Here is a 16,836-nt window from a genome sequence, read left to right on the forward strand (position 1 = left end):
TTAGTCATCCATCTTGAATCACTTTGTCAGTTATTCCTGTCGGTACTGAAGAAAATCTTGCAGTGTCTATTGTAAATACAAATTAATTCCGATTTATCTATATTGTACCCTGGATGCAAACCCTATCAGCACAGTAACGTAGTTTACACACGCTTGTGATGATACGAGGGCACACTGGAAAGTAATGCCTCCGAATATTTTATGTGAAAACCCTTAAAACTTTTTAAATAAAACTAACGTTACTAACATTTTACATAATTATTCTTCAAGTCTTCATATTTGAAGCCCTCTGCCGCTAGAGGGACCGAATTGTAGCGTGTAACATGGAAGACTGTAACGTAACTACGTCTGTGTTTGAGAAACAGCGTGCTGTAATCGAATTTCGAATTCAAAGAGTTCGTGCACACATGGAGCATCCGGTCTTTCAGCATGATAATGCCAAATCACATACAAGCACTGCGACATCTCATGCAGTCCCGACTTGACCCCACCAGATATTCATGTGTTTTCTAATCTTAAATAACACCTTCGAGGACTTCACTTTGATAGTAATGAAGTGGTCCAAGCAGAGGTGAGTTTGTGATTCTACCAAAAAAAGTCAAATAAGGTACAGCGACGGTATCAAAAAACGGCATCACGTTAGGAGAAATGTGTTCGTCGCCAGGTTGACTAAGTTGAAAAATAAATATGTGGACTTTAAAAATAAAGACGTAGAATGTTTATAACGTTCGTTTTCTTTAAAAAGCCTTAAGAGTTTTGACATAAAAAATTCAGGGCCATTACTTTTCAATACTCCTTCGTACATACTATGAGCTATGCCGCCCCATTCCTTTAGTTGCATCATTGCGTTTGACTGATCACTGTGCAGTAGACTATGTTGCAAACGATTATGGCGTAATTCTGCAGAAACATACAAGAACTAGTTCTTCGTCCATGATTTAAATTGGTTTAAATAAGCACTACAGATACTGATGCAAAATCGAATCTTTCCGCTTATTCTGACTTTCGTAGACTTATATAGAAACAATGTAAAAAAAAAAAAATGTACGTCCCTCGAAGAAATGTGATTTTAATTAAATTAAGTACAGAGATGTTCCTTTCTGTGTAAGACATTCGTAATCTCTTCCACAATATTTAAATATGTTACGATTACAATTTCGAATGATGATTGCTCGTATATCGTGGTTATAGCTGATGTAGATAAACGCTGAAGTTTGATTTACGACATACTCGCTTTGTGGTAACTAAAAGGCACAGTACACCGTCGCGGCATGCAATACTGTACATATATAGCTCTTTAAATAGGCGTAAAGGTGACAGCTGTGGAATATTCACGTTATTCCAGTATCCTATGAACAGTTAAAACGCTCTCATATTTGTTTGACCCTAAAATTAACTTTACTTCGCATTTTTCTACTGCGGCTAAAATTGCCATTGCTTGTCTGTTAGAATACAACGGAGAAAATAAGATAAAAAATTTATCGGAGGCTTTTTGAAAAAAGCGAAATTTCACTAGATTCTGTAATTTTCAAGGTATTAACTGCATTGTGAAGGAAACATATAAAAATTCGAACGAATTTAAAATTGGCAGTTTTATGATTAGAAACAATTTTGACTTCTATGGATAACTGCGAATTTCTTAATATTTTCTCAAGTATCCATGTCCTAAAACTAATGAGGAAACTAAAATAATTTATTTTATCTGCGAACTGCTATTCAGGTAGTAATATCTCTTCACTTTCTTCTTCGTTTTAATTCGAACCAAATTTTTCGGTGAACTTTCTACTTGCACTAATACTTTGGATACAAACGAAATGCTGCCTCATCTTTGAGAAACATAGTGTATAATTTGAGTTTTCAACGAAAAAGCTTTGAATATTTCCTACAGGCATATAGAAGCTAGAATTTTTCGTGCTTTTGTTAGAAGCCAGCTACGGAGCATGATTAAGCCATTGAATTACCTTTACGATTTCTTTTACAGTTCCTTAGTTGATCATTGTTTTCTTTTTTCTCTTCCACCAGCCAATTTTTCCCTGTCTTTTTTGGAATTGTTTTGTCTTGGAATCCGCCCCACCTCATAATTTTGTTCCCATACCTTGTACCTTCCTCAACTTCTTGCTATGCAAATTTATTCTAGGTTTTCATTCAGTTTCCTAAAACACTTTGGTTTGCCTTTAGATTTTCCAAAGAGTTGTTCACTATTTCCTGTCAGCCTGCTAGAGCTCATTTTTTTGTATCTGCACATGGAACATAGTCTTCTTTCCCCTATCACATCTGTAAGTTTTTCAACTTGAGTGAAGGTTTTATGTTACTTCTTAATTTAAATATTGCTATCGTTGTTATAGAATTTTTTTAATATTAAATTAATTTGGATATATTTACACTAATGTAACCGTGACAGAAATCGCTTTTCTTTTCTTTACTTTACTTAATAGAAAGGAAAGGTCAGAAAATCGCCAACTGAACGTTAGAAGAATATCCCAAGACAGACGTCAACAGGTAATACGTCGTAATATAAAGGATTCGCAATCACGATTTCGTGCCACCAAATATTATTCAAATATGCTGACTCTATTCTAAATCCAAACGTCAGTTAGTGGAGACACCTATGTCATTATACGCTCTCCACCGGAAAATGACTGTTAGATGGACGCTGTTGGGGTTAAATGACGGAAGATAGGATACCCGTCGTATCGCTTACGTGTTGGTATCTACTACACAGGTAGCATAGAGGATCGATCCTCTATATAAGTAATACCATAATTACATAAGCGTCTTGCAAACACTTGTGAATCTTCTGTTGGTGTTTTAAAAATATATTACAGCCATAGTTGTTTCTCGTTAAAATGTTGATGAGAATCATTAACATAACTGACAACGGTTATGAAGGAACTCATATTCGCTTAATATACGACTCAGTTATAATTTTGATCACTGGAAACGGTGAACTGCGTTGAAAGACCGCTGCGGTATGCTTGACGAATTTAGCATTTTCCCCGGGGGTAAAGAGGTATAAGAGTTTTTCTTGGAGTCATTAACGTGCGAAATGATCGCACTGTGTCGGACTGTTCAGTGAACGTGCCGGGATCGGCGAGCCGACTGCTGCTCACCAGTGCGTGAAGCGATGCGTGATTGCTCTAAAAATCGCGTATTACAGCCGATTCAAAATTCATAATGACCTGCGGTGAATTATAAAACTGCCAATCCGTCGGGATGCGCCCACATTCAAACATCTGCGTACCAGTGGCCGAACGCATTGCGTATTTGCTGCCACATCGGAACGCTCCGAAATATGTTAAAAACTGCTGTTCCAACACCGCCGTCAATTGGAATTTCTGAAGAGTAATCGCAAAAAAAGACGTGTAGCCCCACCTCCAAACTGCTTACCTTCAAACAATTTTTGGTGATAACTTTGTCCTGTTTACGGAAAAATAACTCTGAACTCCGTTACTATTTTACGTAGAACATGCAGCTGCACTCCACCTGATTGTAAGAACTAATTTATCTCCTCGTGAGACGATGTAAAGAAATTAACGTCAGAATAAATATTTTTTGCAAGTGTTCAAAATTAAAGAATGTTCTATTAATTTATATTAATGTATTTACCCTGCAATGTTTTTGCCTTTCGGGCACTGTTTTAGCGTCTGTCTGTTTCATAGAAAACTGTTTAATAGGAACGTGAAACACTGACGTTGTGTATTTTCTTGGTAAAATGAAAAAAAAAAACTGTGTGTAATTTGATCTCACGCTGCATGAAAATGGAATGTGTTGTACGTCCTCCATTTTTTTTCCTTTTATTAAATACCCAGAGAAAAAGTGTAACTGAACAACGTTTGAGTGTAGAAAACTCAAATACTGAAAATGCTTTACTGCCGAAAACTGAGAAATGATCACAAATACTTGACCTTTCGAAAGTTGAGGATTGTGAAATACTCGTAAGGAGAAATATTTGTAGCCTTGAAAACAAAGTTTACATGGTCCTAGCATGTGAAAGAATGGTTAATAGGCATAGCAGTGTCTAATTATGCTTGGAACTAAAGGTAAGGCTACGTTAGAAATAGTAAACAAACGCGACGCGACCCGAATGATGGGAATAGTAACGTTATTTCCATTTGCTGTCAATCATGTGTCACTAGTCAAATAGCTCTGCAATATTGAAAGAAATTTTTAGAAGCAAAAGCTACAGCAGCCTTGAATGCTGCCTACAAGCCAAATGACCTTCGCTTTAGACCCGAGAAACAAACCAAATTTCGTTTTCTGCAACTGCTTGCGAGCATACTGAAACTATTCGTTTCCTGGAACTGCTTGCCAGCATACTGAAACTATTCGTTTTCTGGAATTGCTTGCGAGCATACTGAAACTACTGGCGGTATCATTACGTTCCGTCGTAACTGTGCCATTACCAACGGAGGAAGGGCAGCTGTCGACCAAAGACAATGAAATGCCTTTCGTCAATGATATAATAAAATGATGTTAAAGAATACAAAAGCTAACATTTTAAATTTTAGCTACTAAAATTAGTTGTGTCCTGGTGCCGCAGATGGCGCTGAGAATGCTTCAGTTTGAATATAAACTAAAAGCATAATCGCGCATTACTACTCGCAATATGAAAGACGACGTCCGCACAAATGAATAAGCTATAGCTGCTCTCACTGAGTACAGCTAACCTTGAAAACTTGCAAAGATTTTTTATCTTAGAAGTAATACCAAAGAATGGGAAAGTCTAGCTCGATTATGTAAATTAGTTTGCAAACACAAAGACTCTGAATGATCAAAAATTGTAATCCTCCTTTTGTTGCGTAGTCCATATTAATTCATTTTATTAGAGATAATGTAAAATTGGTCTCCTCAAGAATTTCAGTATTGGTTCTCTCAGATTAGTGCTTGCATGTACTCAAAATTTGTCTCAGGCAAGCCGAGATCGTGTGTATGTGCAGTAGGGCCTAGAGGTGAGGGGTGAAACTGCGTATTGATGTACGCGAAGCTACCGAACAATGACAACACAGGGATGTACTGTGACTTAAGGGTAGCAAGTTTCCGTTTCAAGCTGACGATATTCCTGATACGAGTGGGTGGGTGACGTATAAAATAAGATCAAAAGATTGGATACAATCTTTTTACCTACCTTCATTATCGATCAAATGTTGCCCTCCCCGCTTATTACAGTGGAAAATAGCGGTTGCACACAGTCGATAAAATTATCGCTCGCAATCGCTCAAATGTACAGCGTGAACTTGGTTCTTAAATGTCTTTTTCTGCTGTTATCTTACTATATCCCTGATTTATACACAGGTACAACTGATCAGTGTAGAAATATTACGTCTTCTATTAGACTCTGGAGTAATTCCTGGATGTGTATTATCACATAAACTGCAAGAATTTTTATCGTGTTAGAAATCTTGCTATTGCGAAAGTGTTAACTACGTACCCATATAAGCTATTGAAAAAATAACGGTATTATGTTAGCTTATACTTAGAATATGTTACTTAAAGCACCTTTTTTCTGCATTCTAAACTTCGCACTGATAATGAAGTCTGTATTAATTAGTTGTTTAACTTTTTCTCTTGATATAGTAGAGCGCCATAACCTTTGAAATACTGAATAGTTTATAGGAAGAGCTGGTACGTTCGACTCCAGAATCAGAACTGCGGTATCATTTGTGAAACGATTTCCAAGTTTTCGATAATGATCTTCCGGAAATGGCACCTGCAATTATCTTCTTCGATAAATGGAAATTAGGAGACGAAAAGAGGTGTAGAAATAATCTTCACAAATTGAAACAAAAGAAAAAAAAAACAATACACCTAATCTCCGTAATCTGAAACTATGCCGTATTGTCAAATGCTATTGAGTGAATCTGGAATGTGTTGCTCACTAACCACTGGCGCCAATGATTTTTGTGATACTGTATCGTTACTTGCGCCAGCGTTCTATCCCTCTGATTGAGCGAAGAAAAAATGGTATCACTTGCTTAAAAGATTCTAATAAAACTATAAAAAAGTAATATGTGGTATATATATATTGACACTCAAAAAATCCATACTTTGGTTCCTTTTTTCGTATGATGAATTTGTATTTTTATCATATATGCTGAAACTACTAGAGCCCTCTCCATGACAAATTGGTTTCATTGTGATATCATCCGTAGAGATTAAATGTTTCCTTTTATCAGTGGAGCTCATAATGCCGCATACGAGTACCATTAGTAACATCCTCAGACGTTACTCAAAAATCTGTTTTTTTTTTCTGTAGCACGTAGATCTTCATCTTGCTGAGTCTTCGTTTTGTGTATTCTGCCAGTAACAGAATATCCAGTCCTTGATGCTATGTCTCATTTATACCAGGCAAAATCAGAGTTCTAACGACGTGTCAGAACAAATCGTTATTCATCTCATTTGTTTTGATAGGTCACCCGGACCTGCGCTATGTTTCGTCAATATTGTCCTTCTGATGATAATCAGGCCAGTAATTACTTTCATTCCTTCTCCTTTACCACTTCCTCAGCGATTTCTTATTGCGTTACGTCACAAATTTTGTAAAGTGTCATTATCTCAGACTGACACCGATTGGTAAGACGTCGTTCAAGGTCAGAATGAGACTTCAGTTCGAACACCCTAAAATCAGTTGCTACTCATATAAGACGGACGTTGAAGTTGGAAACATTTCTGAACCCGTCAGTTTATTTGTTTTTAACACGAAAACAGGAGCAGTATCTCAAAGTCAGCATTTTCTTCACAGCTGGTTCAGTGTATTTTCGGGTTTCAAACAAGGTTGAATTTTACTCAAGTCTACAGCAGAAGTGATGTTGTCGACCGTAAACTTACATTTCTTTTCGTGATATTATTTCAAAATTTCCGGTGTGCTCATGTTAGCCATTCGAAAGCCTTAAAATTCGTATGGTTAACATTTACTGCGAGTATAAGTCCTTTATGACAACATAATGTCAGTTTTATCTAAAATGCGATGTGTAACCGGCAGCACCATCTGTTTGCGAATTCCATACATTTTTCCCAGTGCTTTGCGTGGTCGAACGCTTTGTGTGTTGCGAGATATGCACAATCAACGAATGTTTGTTTAAATGGGTGTGCCAAAAAGTACAAAACCGCATAAAAACATGGCACGGATGTAACCCAACCAAGTTCTGAATCATCTCCCTGCCTCACAAGACACCGTTCTATGAGATACGTTACACAAGAACGGCTCGATTAAATTGGCTGACAAGTCATTTTGTTTAACTTCACAAAAGTAAAAGAGATAACGTGAAAGACAGAAAAAAATTAGCCAATTAAATCTGTCTGGAAAATGGTTCTGCTCTTAACCCTAACGTCATGAGTGACAATGGTTGGTTTCTTTTTCTAAACTGTAGTGGCTGAGTGACAGAATAATTCGGGAAAAGTATGTATTTCCTACTTTAAATTACTATAGTTCGATATAAAAAAACTTTCTTTACTCTCTAAGCTTCACGAATAAGTCAGTAACTAATCTGTTTTCCGCAGGCTAGTTTGCCATCATGTATACAATCTTATACGGTAGCCAGTTGTCAAGGAATTCTAATGACCTCGCCATCGATGGAGATTGAAGTACGATCGTCTTCGCATCTCTGCTGTTGTACGGGAATTGTGTTACCTGTGCGTAGACATTTAATAGCGTATACGTCAAGAAACCTAGCAAGGACTTGTCGAATGTATGTCACGCAAAATAGTTGCTGTATTGTTTTCCAAAGGAAGAACAACTCCTTGCGACATGCAATACTGTGCATTATAACAACTATTCTCTTACCTTCTAATACTTTTCATACTGACCCCTACAACCTACGCACTTGAGCCAAAGGAAAAGTACCGTATTGGTTCATCTTTGAAACGCAATACTGCAGCGATTCTGCGTGGCATTAATAAGACAAGTTCTCAGTGACATTCTTGAGGTATGCAGCATCAGATGTCTACGCACAGGTACCACAATTGCCATAAATTACTGGTCTTTTAAGTTTTTAGGAACGGAGTTGGCGCCGATACCGCCCCAGATGTGTTCCATCGGTTTCAGAGTAGGCGACTATGGTGGCCAAGACATCAACGCGAGTTCACACTCATGTCCCTCAAACCAGCGTGGCATGATTCTGGCCTTGTGAAATGGGCCGTTATTCTGTTTGAAAAAGCCATGGCTGCCGGGGGAAAACGTCAAATATGTAGGGATACTAGCGGTTCGCAATAATATTAATGTAGTCCAGAGCTGCGTGGTATGTGTTTCTAGCAGCCCTTCACCTTGTTGATGGCGGATCCTTTCACGACCATCGACTTGGTGTAAGAAGACACTTGAGTAGTCCGGCCTGGCGGTCCGTCTCTGTTGATCAACTTCCAGTCTCGGTGATTCCGTACACAATGCATTCGTAATTGACGATGTCATTGTGTCAATATGGGATCACTTAGGAGTCGCCTTCTGAGGAGCTGCATGTTCACCAACGTGCGACGAGCACTGTGCTCCGAAACAGCTGTGGCCGCACCAGTACTGTAATTCCGTCGTCGGATCTGCACCGTATCCTGATTTATAGAATGGCCAAGACTCCGACCTCAATTTTCTGTGATGAGGCGTGGACGTCCAAGACCGTGTCGCCTACCCGTCGTTTCACCATCCATCAACGACTTTCCGTAGACTCTCACGACAGCGACAATCGAGCTGCTGACTGGCTTCACCGTTTCCAAAATGATCGTTCCCAGGAGTGGAACGCAGCAGGGTGCACCTTGTCAAAATCGCGTATGTTAGTGGATGCCTCGTTTGCGGCCAGTATCATCGCTAGTATATACGTATTCCCCACTCATCTCTTCCTTCCTCCCCAAGTTACATGCTCATAATGTCATTATTCGCAATTCATTCTCATAGTGGGCAGTAGTCATAGTTATTTTACTTATTTTAGCCCTGTTGATCGGTCAGCCACATATGGAACAGATTGTTGCTTCACTTACCTAACACTATCCTCCTACGTAGATGAGTGGTCCTTACCGCATCCACAGTTCTCTTTAAAAAAATGTGAGTGGACCTCTCATCCATTAAATTTGAAAGATGCAATCTGTCACCCACACAGAACTACAGACGAGAAACCGACAAAGAACCAGACAAAAAAATAATACAAATAGTCAGCGCCGATGACTGCTGTGCAGGAGACCCGGGTTCTATTCCCGGTACTGCCAGGGATTTTTTTCTTTGTTTTGTTGGACTGCTGGTACGGGGTGTATTCGGCGTCGTGAAACTGGCTGTGGAGGTACTCAACCGATTGGTAGCGCCCCCAAGGTCAAGAAAACCGACAACGACAGGGAGCGCACTGTGCTGACCACATGCATCTCCATACTGCATTCAATGACAGAGGCAGAGGTTGACACGGCAGTCAGTCGGGCCCAATTCGCTAGCACCAGAACCGTGGAACATTACCTCTTTTACCTTTACCCAAGGGCGTCCCAGGAGGAACGGTCAATATACAGGGATATGACAGGAACGTTTTTTTAAAGCAAAATATTTCAAATGAGCATATGCCGTATTCCGAAAAGTTTCCGAGACAAATCACATTTAATGTACACTGTTATTTGCTTTCTCTGCAATTCAACAGAGAAAAGTGATTTTCAAATCGGAATTTTACATTCTCATTCGACAAGGCGGTCTGAAATTAGTACAGTGCGATATTTGTTTATCGATATGTATTAGCAGGAACATCACAAAGGTTAACAAGCTGCTGTGTAGTGGTAACTACCAGCGCGGACGAGAGCGGTGAGGTCGCTGTCGCTACTAGAATACTGGTTATTCTTTGTGTCTTACTCTTCATGCTAATAGAAGTCGATAGAACACGTATCGTACTAGACTAATATGGAATCAGTCTAGCGAATGATAACGTAAGAAAGTTTTTAAAAGTTTTAATGCTTCAGTGACGGTTCCTGTCATATCCCTCAATAATGATCGGAATACTTGGAGGTCACCCACTCACCCAACCACCCACGCACCCACCCGCCCGCTCATACACATGCAGGAAGTGTTAAACTGACACAAAATTGAGTATTAGAAGAGAGGAACTGTACAATCAAAGGAAGATTGCAATATATAAATCACAGTACCATGGAAGATAGATATCTCCTGCAACTGAATTAAAGGCGTGTCATTGTCACTACAAAGTTTCTGCTGTATTTGCAGTTTTGTTACCTAGAACGTGATGAAAGATTAGGTGTTATTAGCGCATGGTGTCTCACTTTAATTTCATAAGAGTGGTGTAGGGTTTCATTCTGGTATAGCCTCATCCTAGTCGTTATGATGCGAAGGAGATAGTCGCATGGCACTGTGTCCTATTTCACTTGACCTGTGTACACGGCTTCCTCAGCCAGAGCGTCTGCACTGAGAACAGCTTGCATAGATACTGGCAGGCTGCATACGATGTCACTTTCTTGGCTTCAACGTCCCCACAGTTAGTATCCTGTAAGCATTGGCAAGCCAGTCATGTCGCGTTCTGCTTATGCCGTTTTGTCAAGGGAACTTCAACACTTTCACGTGTCAATGTAAGAGTGTTTCTTCAAAACTTCATTGGTTATATTATTAATGTATACAAAATCGCTCTGGTTGAAACTGATGCATTTGATACCAATTGAACATTACAGTCCGTAATATTTCTTTATGTACTGGGTCAGAAAGATGGTTTCTATTCATATAGACTCACTAAGAAGTAAGGGCGCTGGCAGCTATGAATATATAGGCTCTGAACCAAGCCTGTAGTGGTTTACTCTATTGTGTTCCAAACGCTTGAAGAAAAATTCTTTTGACAATGCCAAGACTGAAGGGAAAGGGCTTCGGAATGATAACATGCCTACCAAATTTGATTTTTCTCGAACATTTTCAAGCAAACAGATCCTGTCCTAGTAAACTTCCGAGTAACAGAAGTTCAAAACGAAATTTCCTTGGCTAAAACTTCTTATAGTTCTCGTATGTCTTGATATTTAATAGTCTGCGGAACGCACACCCTTACTGAAACACGCAAATCGTAATTGCTAATAAACATTACGGCGATTGTAGCGCTGGCAGAAACCAATAACTAGCAAAACATTGCAATTTGACAGTTCACAAAGTTCATCGAGAAGTAACTGTCGGAAGCTAAACTTGTACACCCTGTTATGTAATTTATCACTATTATTCGTGCTTATACAGGCTAAATTTCACGTAGTAATGCTTGAATGAGAAGAATTCAGGAACAGAAATCGCCCCAAATAATTTCAAGAATGGAACTTTCATGTATAAAACAGGTAGTTTCTCATGCATCTCAGTGTTTATGACGTCACATCTCCTTAACTATGGGTCGTACAGTGATATATTTTTCCCGGTACATTCAGTAATACCGTCAACTAAATATATGGCGAATAGAGTTAGTAGTAAAGAAGTAGTTAATTAAAACGTCATGTCCGTTTCATGGTTTTGTGAGAGGTGTCACTGAGAGAAAAGTTCCGAAAATATTTGAGATTATGCGTGAAGTTTGTTGGAAATCGTTCAGTGCTTTCGTTCTCAAATACTAGACAAATATAGTCTGGACTCTTTGATTTTATCCATAACTCTTCTCACACGAATAGCCAAACTTTCTGCCTTTCGATGTCTAATAGATAGAGCACTTAGGGTTCCGACGAATAAGCAAGACAGAGTAACTGAGCTGAACATCAAACACAGCTGGCGAGAGCTAAAGGTTCTCTTGAAAACTGGGTTAATAAATTAATATGCAAGAAACAGGGTACGAAATTAATGGAGAATGCCACGAGGAGTACCGTACTAAGACAGTCATAAATCCATATCATAATTCCAAACTTCCCTAATCTTCCTTAGAAAGTGGCTAACATTTTGAAGTCTTTTGAAGTCGATGCCGTATTTAAGATCAACAGTTCTCTAGGACTTAAGCAAATGGCGCAATGTATAATAAGAAGTCTACAAATATGGGGGAAATGATTTCTGCAAAACTCATTGCAACATTTGCAATGCTAACTATATAGGCCTTTAATTTAAGGTACAAAGAGCGTAGGGACGCTTTCCGACTTATCAGTTTCGAGAAGTTAGCCATAGCCACGCACATTCTTGAAACTTGCCATGCTATGTTGGGAATTGATGAAGATCTCGCAAATTCGAATGTACAAGATAAAGGCAAGAAACTTGATGTCCTAGGTCGCTTAGAACCACAATACATAGTGTGGGGAATCATAATACCTTCAGTGAACATCCTCCAGGTGACCAAAATAGCTTTTTCAGGAACTATGTAGCTCTTTTTGAAATGTAATTATTCTTCGCTGTCTCTTTGATTTTATGTTTACATACATGAAGAGCTCAATCGTGTTACTTCTGTGCTTGTCTGTGAGTTTGGGCTTCCAGGGAGATATATGGGCTGTGCACCGATAGAGTTGTTATTGAACCCTGCCATTACCCAATGACACATGTGCCATTACATTTTAATATATTTTATCAGTCGACGGTGATGCGGATATACAGCTTAAGGAGCCACAACAACAAGGGAAGTAGCCACGTTATTTTATTGTTTTAACTGCTTGTATTTACGTTTTGTGATGGTCGTTCTTAGAGATAATTCGACTTTCTACTGATTTTTAACTGTAAATCGGTAGTTGAGTCGACGTTTTTACATTGATAGTCTGGGTAATTTTCAATCCATGAGTTAGACTGCATCAACACATGTGCGTAATATTTGGCTTGTCTTATTCTGTTAGACATTTGAAGCAGGTTTATACGTTCTAATGAATAGAGTATGGCGGAATTTTAAGTTTTTAAATTTGGTCGATAATTATATGAAATACTGAAAATTCAAACTTTGTTGCCCCTGGAAGCGGTTAGACATGGAATCTGCAACTGGGATCGTACACCATGCACTATACAGCGTCTTAGTCGTTTTGGAATGTACTGGGTCCGCCAGTGAGGTGTCACAATTGCCAATAGGTTGTAACACATTTATTGTTAATAAATTTCCATTTTTATACTTCTCAAAGGTTACAAATAGAATGTCATTTAATAAACGCAAAGCACAAACAAGAATGCATTGCAATTCAGGTACGAAAAATGACGTCATCCAAGTGGTGGCTGATTTTGTTCAGGCATTGTTGCAGGTGAGTGGAAGAAGTGTCCGTACACCTTTCAAGCATAGCAAGGGGAATTTCTTGAGTAATGGCTTCTGAAAGAGCTTCAAAAGTCCTAGATTTCAGGTAGCCCCATAGAGAAGGATCGCACGGAGAAAGATCTGGAGACAGAGGAGGCCCTTCCACATCCCCACGAAAAAAAACGAGGCGACCTCGGAAATGTTCTTTCAGAAAAGCCATGGACTGTCTTGAGGCATAGGAAGTAGCACCATGCTGCTCAACTCAAACATTGTCGGGGTCATTCTGATATCTTCTCAGTTGTAGCATAAAAAATTCTCGCAACATTGTGGGGTAACACTGTGAGTTAAAATCAGAGTGCGTACACTTTCTCGGAACAAGTACGCTCCAATGATGCCAAATCGGAATGGTTCACAATACACTGGATTATTTTGTGACCAGTACCTGTTCTTTTGTTTGATCATAGCACCCGACAATTGAAAATGAGTCTCATGACTCTTCATGAAAATACTGTCATTTTCCAAGGTTTCCAGCATCCTTTCTGCAAACGAATGCCGTGAGACATACTCATTTTGATTCAGTTGTTGAACCACCATGATTTTAAGAGGATGAAATTGGAAGGCACACACTGCAGAACGCCGAGTGCTGGGCTCCACAGCTTGTCGAACTTTCTCGATGTTTTCTGCTGTTCTAACTGTCCGAACACCTCCTCGAGCTGTTCCAGGTCGCATCGTTCATCTCGTTCTAAAGTTGCTGAACCGCTTCATTATTTTTGGGCGAGATGGGACAGCATCGTGTGGAACAACAATGAACTGATTTCGAAATCTTCTCTGCGTCTATACTGCAGAATGACCGGTTGCAACAAAGGTGTCCTAAACAGAGACGCGTTTTTCAGTTGACCAGGGCGCCATGGCGACTGAAATGGCAACTAATAACGAATGTATATCAACCACTGCGCACGCTCTGATTCTCCGAGCACTGGCGGACTCTAAAACGTTGACACCTCCCTGCCGGACGCTGTATGTGGTCAAAATTTACACTGTGCGCAGCGCTCGTGTGTGGCGGGTTGCAGCAGCAGCATTTGCAGGCGCTGAGCGGCGGGCCCCTGCAGCAGTTGCCGGCGGTGGCCGGCTGCCGGCTGCCGGCTACCGGCGACCTAGGCTGGTGGTCTAGCCGCGCCCGCGCCCGCAGCCGCTGGCCGCCCGCTCAACCGGGGCGGCGCACGCACATCAAAGTTGCATGCAAAACGGCTAAACTCACTAGCAATCGATCGGCCGCCTTCCGCAAGCCCGGCCACGGGGGCTTCATGAATTGCAATCACCTGCCGCGGGCACTATTAATTTCGGCCGCCCGACCTCTGCCCCCGGCCAAGAGGTGCCCACTGCGGCCATGCTAATTTCGCCGGCCTAAGGAGTTATCAGCCGCCGCGGTACACTCGCAACGACCGCGGGAGCGAATACTCACAAGGTGTACCGCTAATGGTAAACAGCGGTAGCATTTTTTAGACTTTTCTTCACGTATTTGAACACCTTCACTCCATCTCAGAGGAAGAAATTGAAACTTCTGGGATTAACATCCACGCACTGCAAGTGAGTTCCACGTGTAATAGGACAGACGTTCCCGGTTGCGCAAACCTACTCGAGCACCAGATGCGAAATCAAGGCTGTGGGGACGAATCGTTATGAGGGTCACAAACCTCAAAGAACAGTTCAATATTAGCGTTTTTGACTTTACATATATCAGTTTTTAAGTTTCTTAGACAAATTTCGGGAAATAAATAGCCTGACAACAGTGTAACTTGTCAAGGAATTGTATAAAATTACAAGTTACTCAGGACACTTTTCAGTCACTCGCTTGGAGGGCTAGCCCACATGGGCTCGTGACTGCCTGGCTGCAGAGAGCTTTCCAGGCAGGTGGGGGTACCTATTCACTAGGTTGACCGGACCTGCCAACAAAAAATCCGATACAGTTCTTCAGTCCACAGGTAGAACCGACAAACGACAGGAAGTAGAGGCTGGCAAGACTAAAGGGCGAAAGGACCTCCAATAACTATGAAAATAAAAGAAACTTTTTTTTTTTTACAGTTGGTGGAAACGACTGAAAGAAACTCCATTCCTCTCATTTACATGCTCACATAGCCGTAGCTGCCAACGATCTTGTCGCAGTGATAACACCTGTTCCTATGGGATCACCGACATTAAGCGCTGTCTGGCTTCATTAGCTTTGGATGGGTGGCGATCTTCGTCTTCCGAGCGCTGTTGGGAAGCGGGGAGCACTCAGCCATTGTGACGTCAACTGAGGAGCTACTTGATTGAGGAGTGACGGCTCCAGTCGCGAAAATCGACTGGGGCTGGGTGAGCAGTGTGGTGAGCAGTGTGCTGACCACGTGTTCCTCCCCCCTCCCCCACCCCCCAAATCCACGTCCAGCGAGGCCTATCGGCTGAGGATGATACGACAGTCGTGCGGTACTGTTAGGCATTTCGAGGCCTGTTCGGACGGAGGTAACCATAGTACCCAGCCCTGTGTTCACAATCTGAGAAAATCACGTGAGTTTTTTTCTTGTAAATTATGCTAAAGCGATGTATTAGGTTGTAATATAGGCAGGTTTTATTTTTATAAGGGGCAATCCAATGAAAACGAGACAGATGGAAAAAATGTAAGCAAACGATTTACTATTTCAAAAGTAGTCGCCTTAGCTGTTAACACATGTATCCCGCTGTGAGGCAATACGACTAGAGGAGGAGGAGGAATTAGTGTTTAACTTCCCATCGACAACAATGTCGTTAGAGACGGAACACAAGCTCGGATTCGAGAATGATGGAGCAACTGCCTTAAGCGATTTAGGCGGAAAACCACATCAGGATGGCCGGATACGATTCTGAACTGACGTCCTCTCGAACTAGAGTCCACTGCGCTACTCCACTAGCTAAAACTGTCAATACCTTCATGGAAAAATGTTTACGCTTGACTGTGGAACAATGATTGTACCCACTTGCGCACCTCTTCATCCGAAGCAAATCGAAGGCCTCGAATGTCTTCCTCTGGGCTCCAGAAATGTGGAAATAGCATGCGGACAGACGCTGACTGTATGGAAAATGTGTAACAGCGGGCATTAACCTGCAACAGAATGATGCCCTCTGTCAACCTTCCTGGGCGCTGGGACTTGCCGCGTTTCAGTGTTTGCAAAATGTCCACGAACAGCTGTGCGTTCAAGTGTGACACTGTGTTCCTACTATATTGCTGAAGTTTCGATGGGAAGCCCTTACACATCCTCCATACCATCCCTATCTCTCCCCTTATGATTTCCAAATTTCTGGAGCTCAGAAGAAAGACATTCGTGGCCGTCGATTTGCTTCGGAGTTAGAGGTGCTGCCTGGGTACAATCATGCTTCTGTAGACAACCGCAAACATTTCTCCATGAGGGAACTGACCGTCTTGTCTCAGGTCGGATAAATTTATTAACAGATCTGTTTAAAATAATAAACGGTTTTAAACTTCTTGGCAGATTAAAACTGTGTGCTGGACCGAGACTCGAACTCGGGACCTTTGCCTTTTGCGGGCAAGTGCTCTACCACTGAGCTATCCAAGCACGACTTACGACCCCTCCTCACAACTTTAATTCCGCGAGTACCTCGTCTCCTACCTTCCGAACTTCACAGACGCTCTTCTGCATACCTTGCAGAACTAGCACTCTGGAAGAAAGGATGTTGCGGAGACATGGCTAAGCCATAG

At 41.0% G+C, this 16,836-nt stretch overlaps 1 protein-coding gene and 1 non-coding gene across 2 annotated transcripts in view; one reads left to right on the forward strand and one right to left on the reverse strand.

Annotated features, from left to right (window-relative positions):
* LOC126481603 (inhibitory POU protein-like) overlaps positions 1–16,836 on the forward strand; it is a 456,090-nt gene that overhangs the window by 10,103 nt on the left and 429,151 nt on the right. The window lies entirely within an intron of this gene.
* On the reverse strand, positions 16,621–16,694 carry Trnal-caa (transfer RNA leucine (anticodon CAA)). The gene has a single exon. It is a non-coding gene; the product is annotated as a tRNA-Leu (tRNA).

The sequence above is a fragment of the Schistocerca serialis genome, chromosome 5 (assembly GCF_023864345.2).
Source record: "Schistocerca serialis cubense isolate TAMUIC-IGC-003099 chromosome 5, iqSchSeri2.2, whole genome shotgun sequence".
In the NCBI taxonomy this organism is placed as follows: Eukaryota; Metazoa; Arthropoda; class Insecta; order Orthoptera; family Acrididae; genus Schistocerca; species Schistocerca serialis.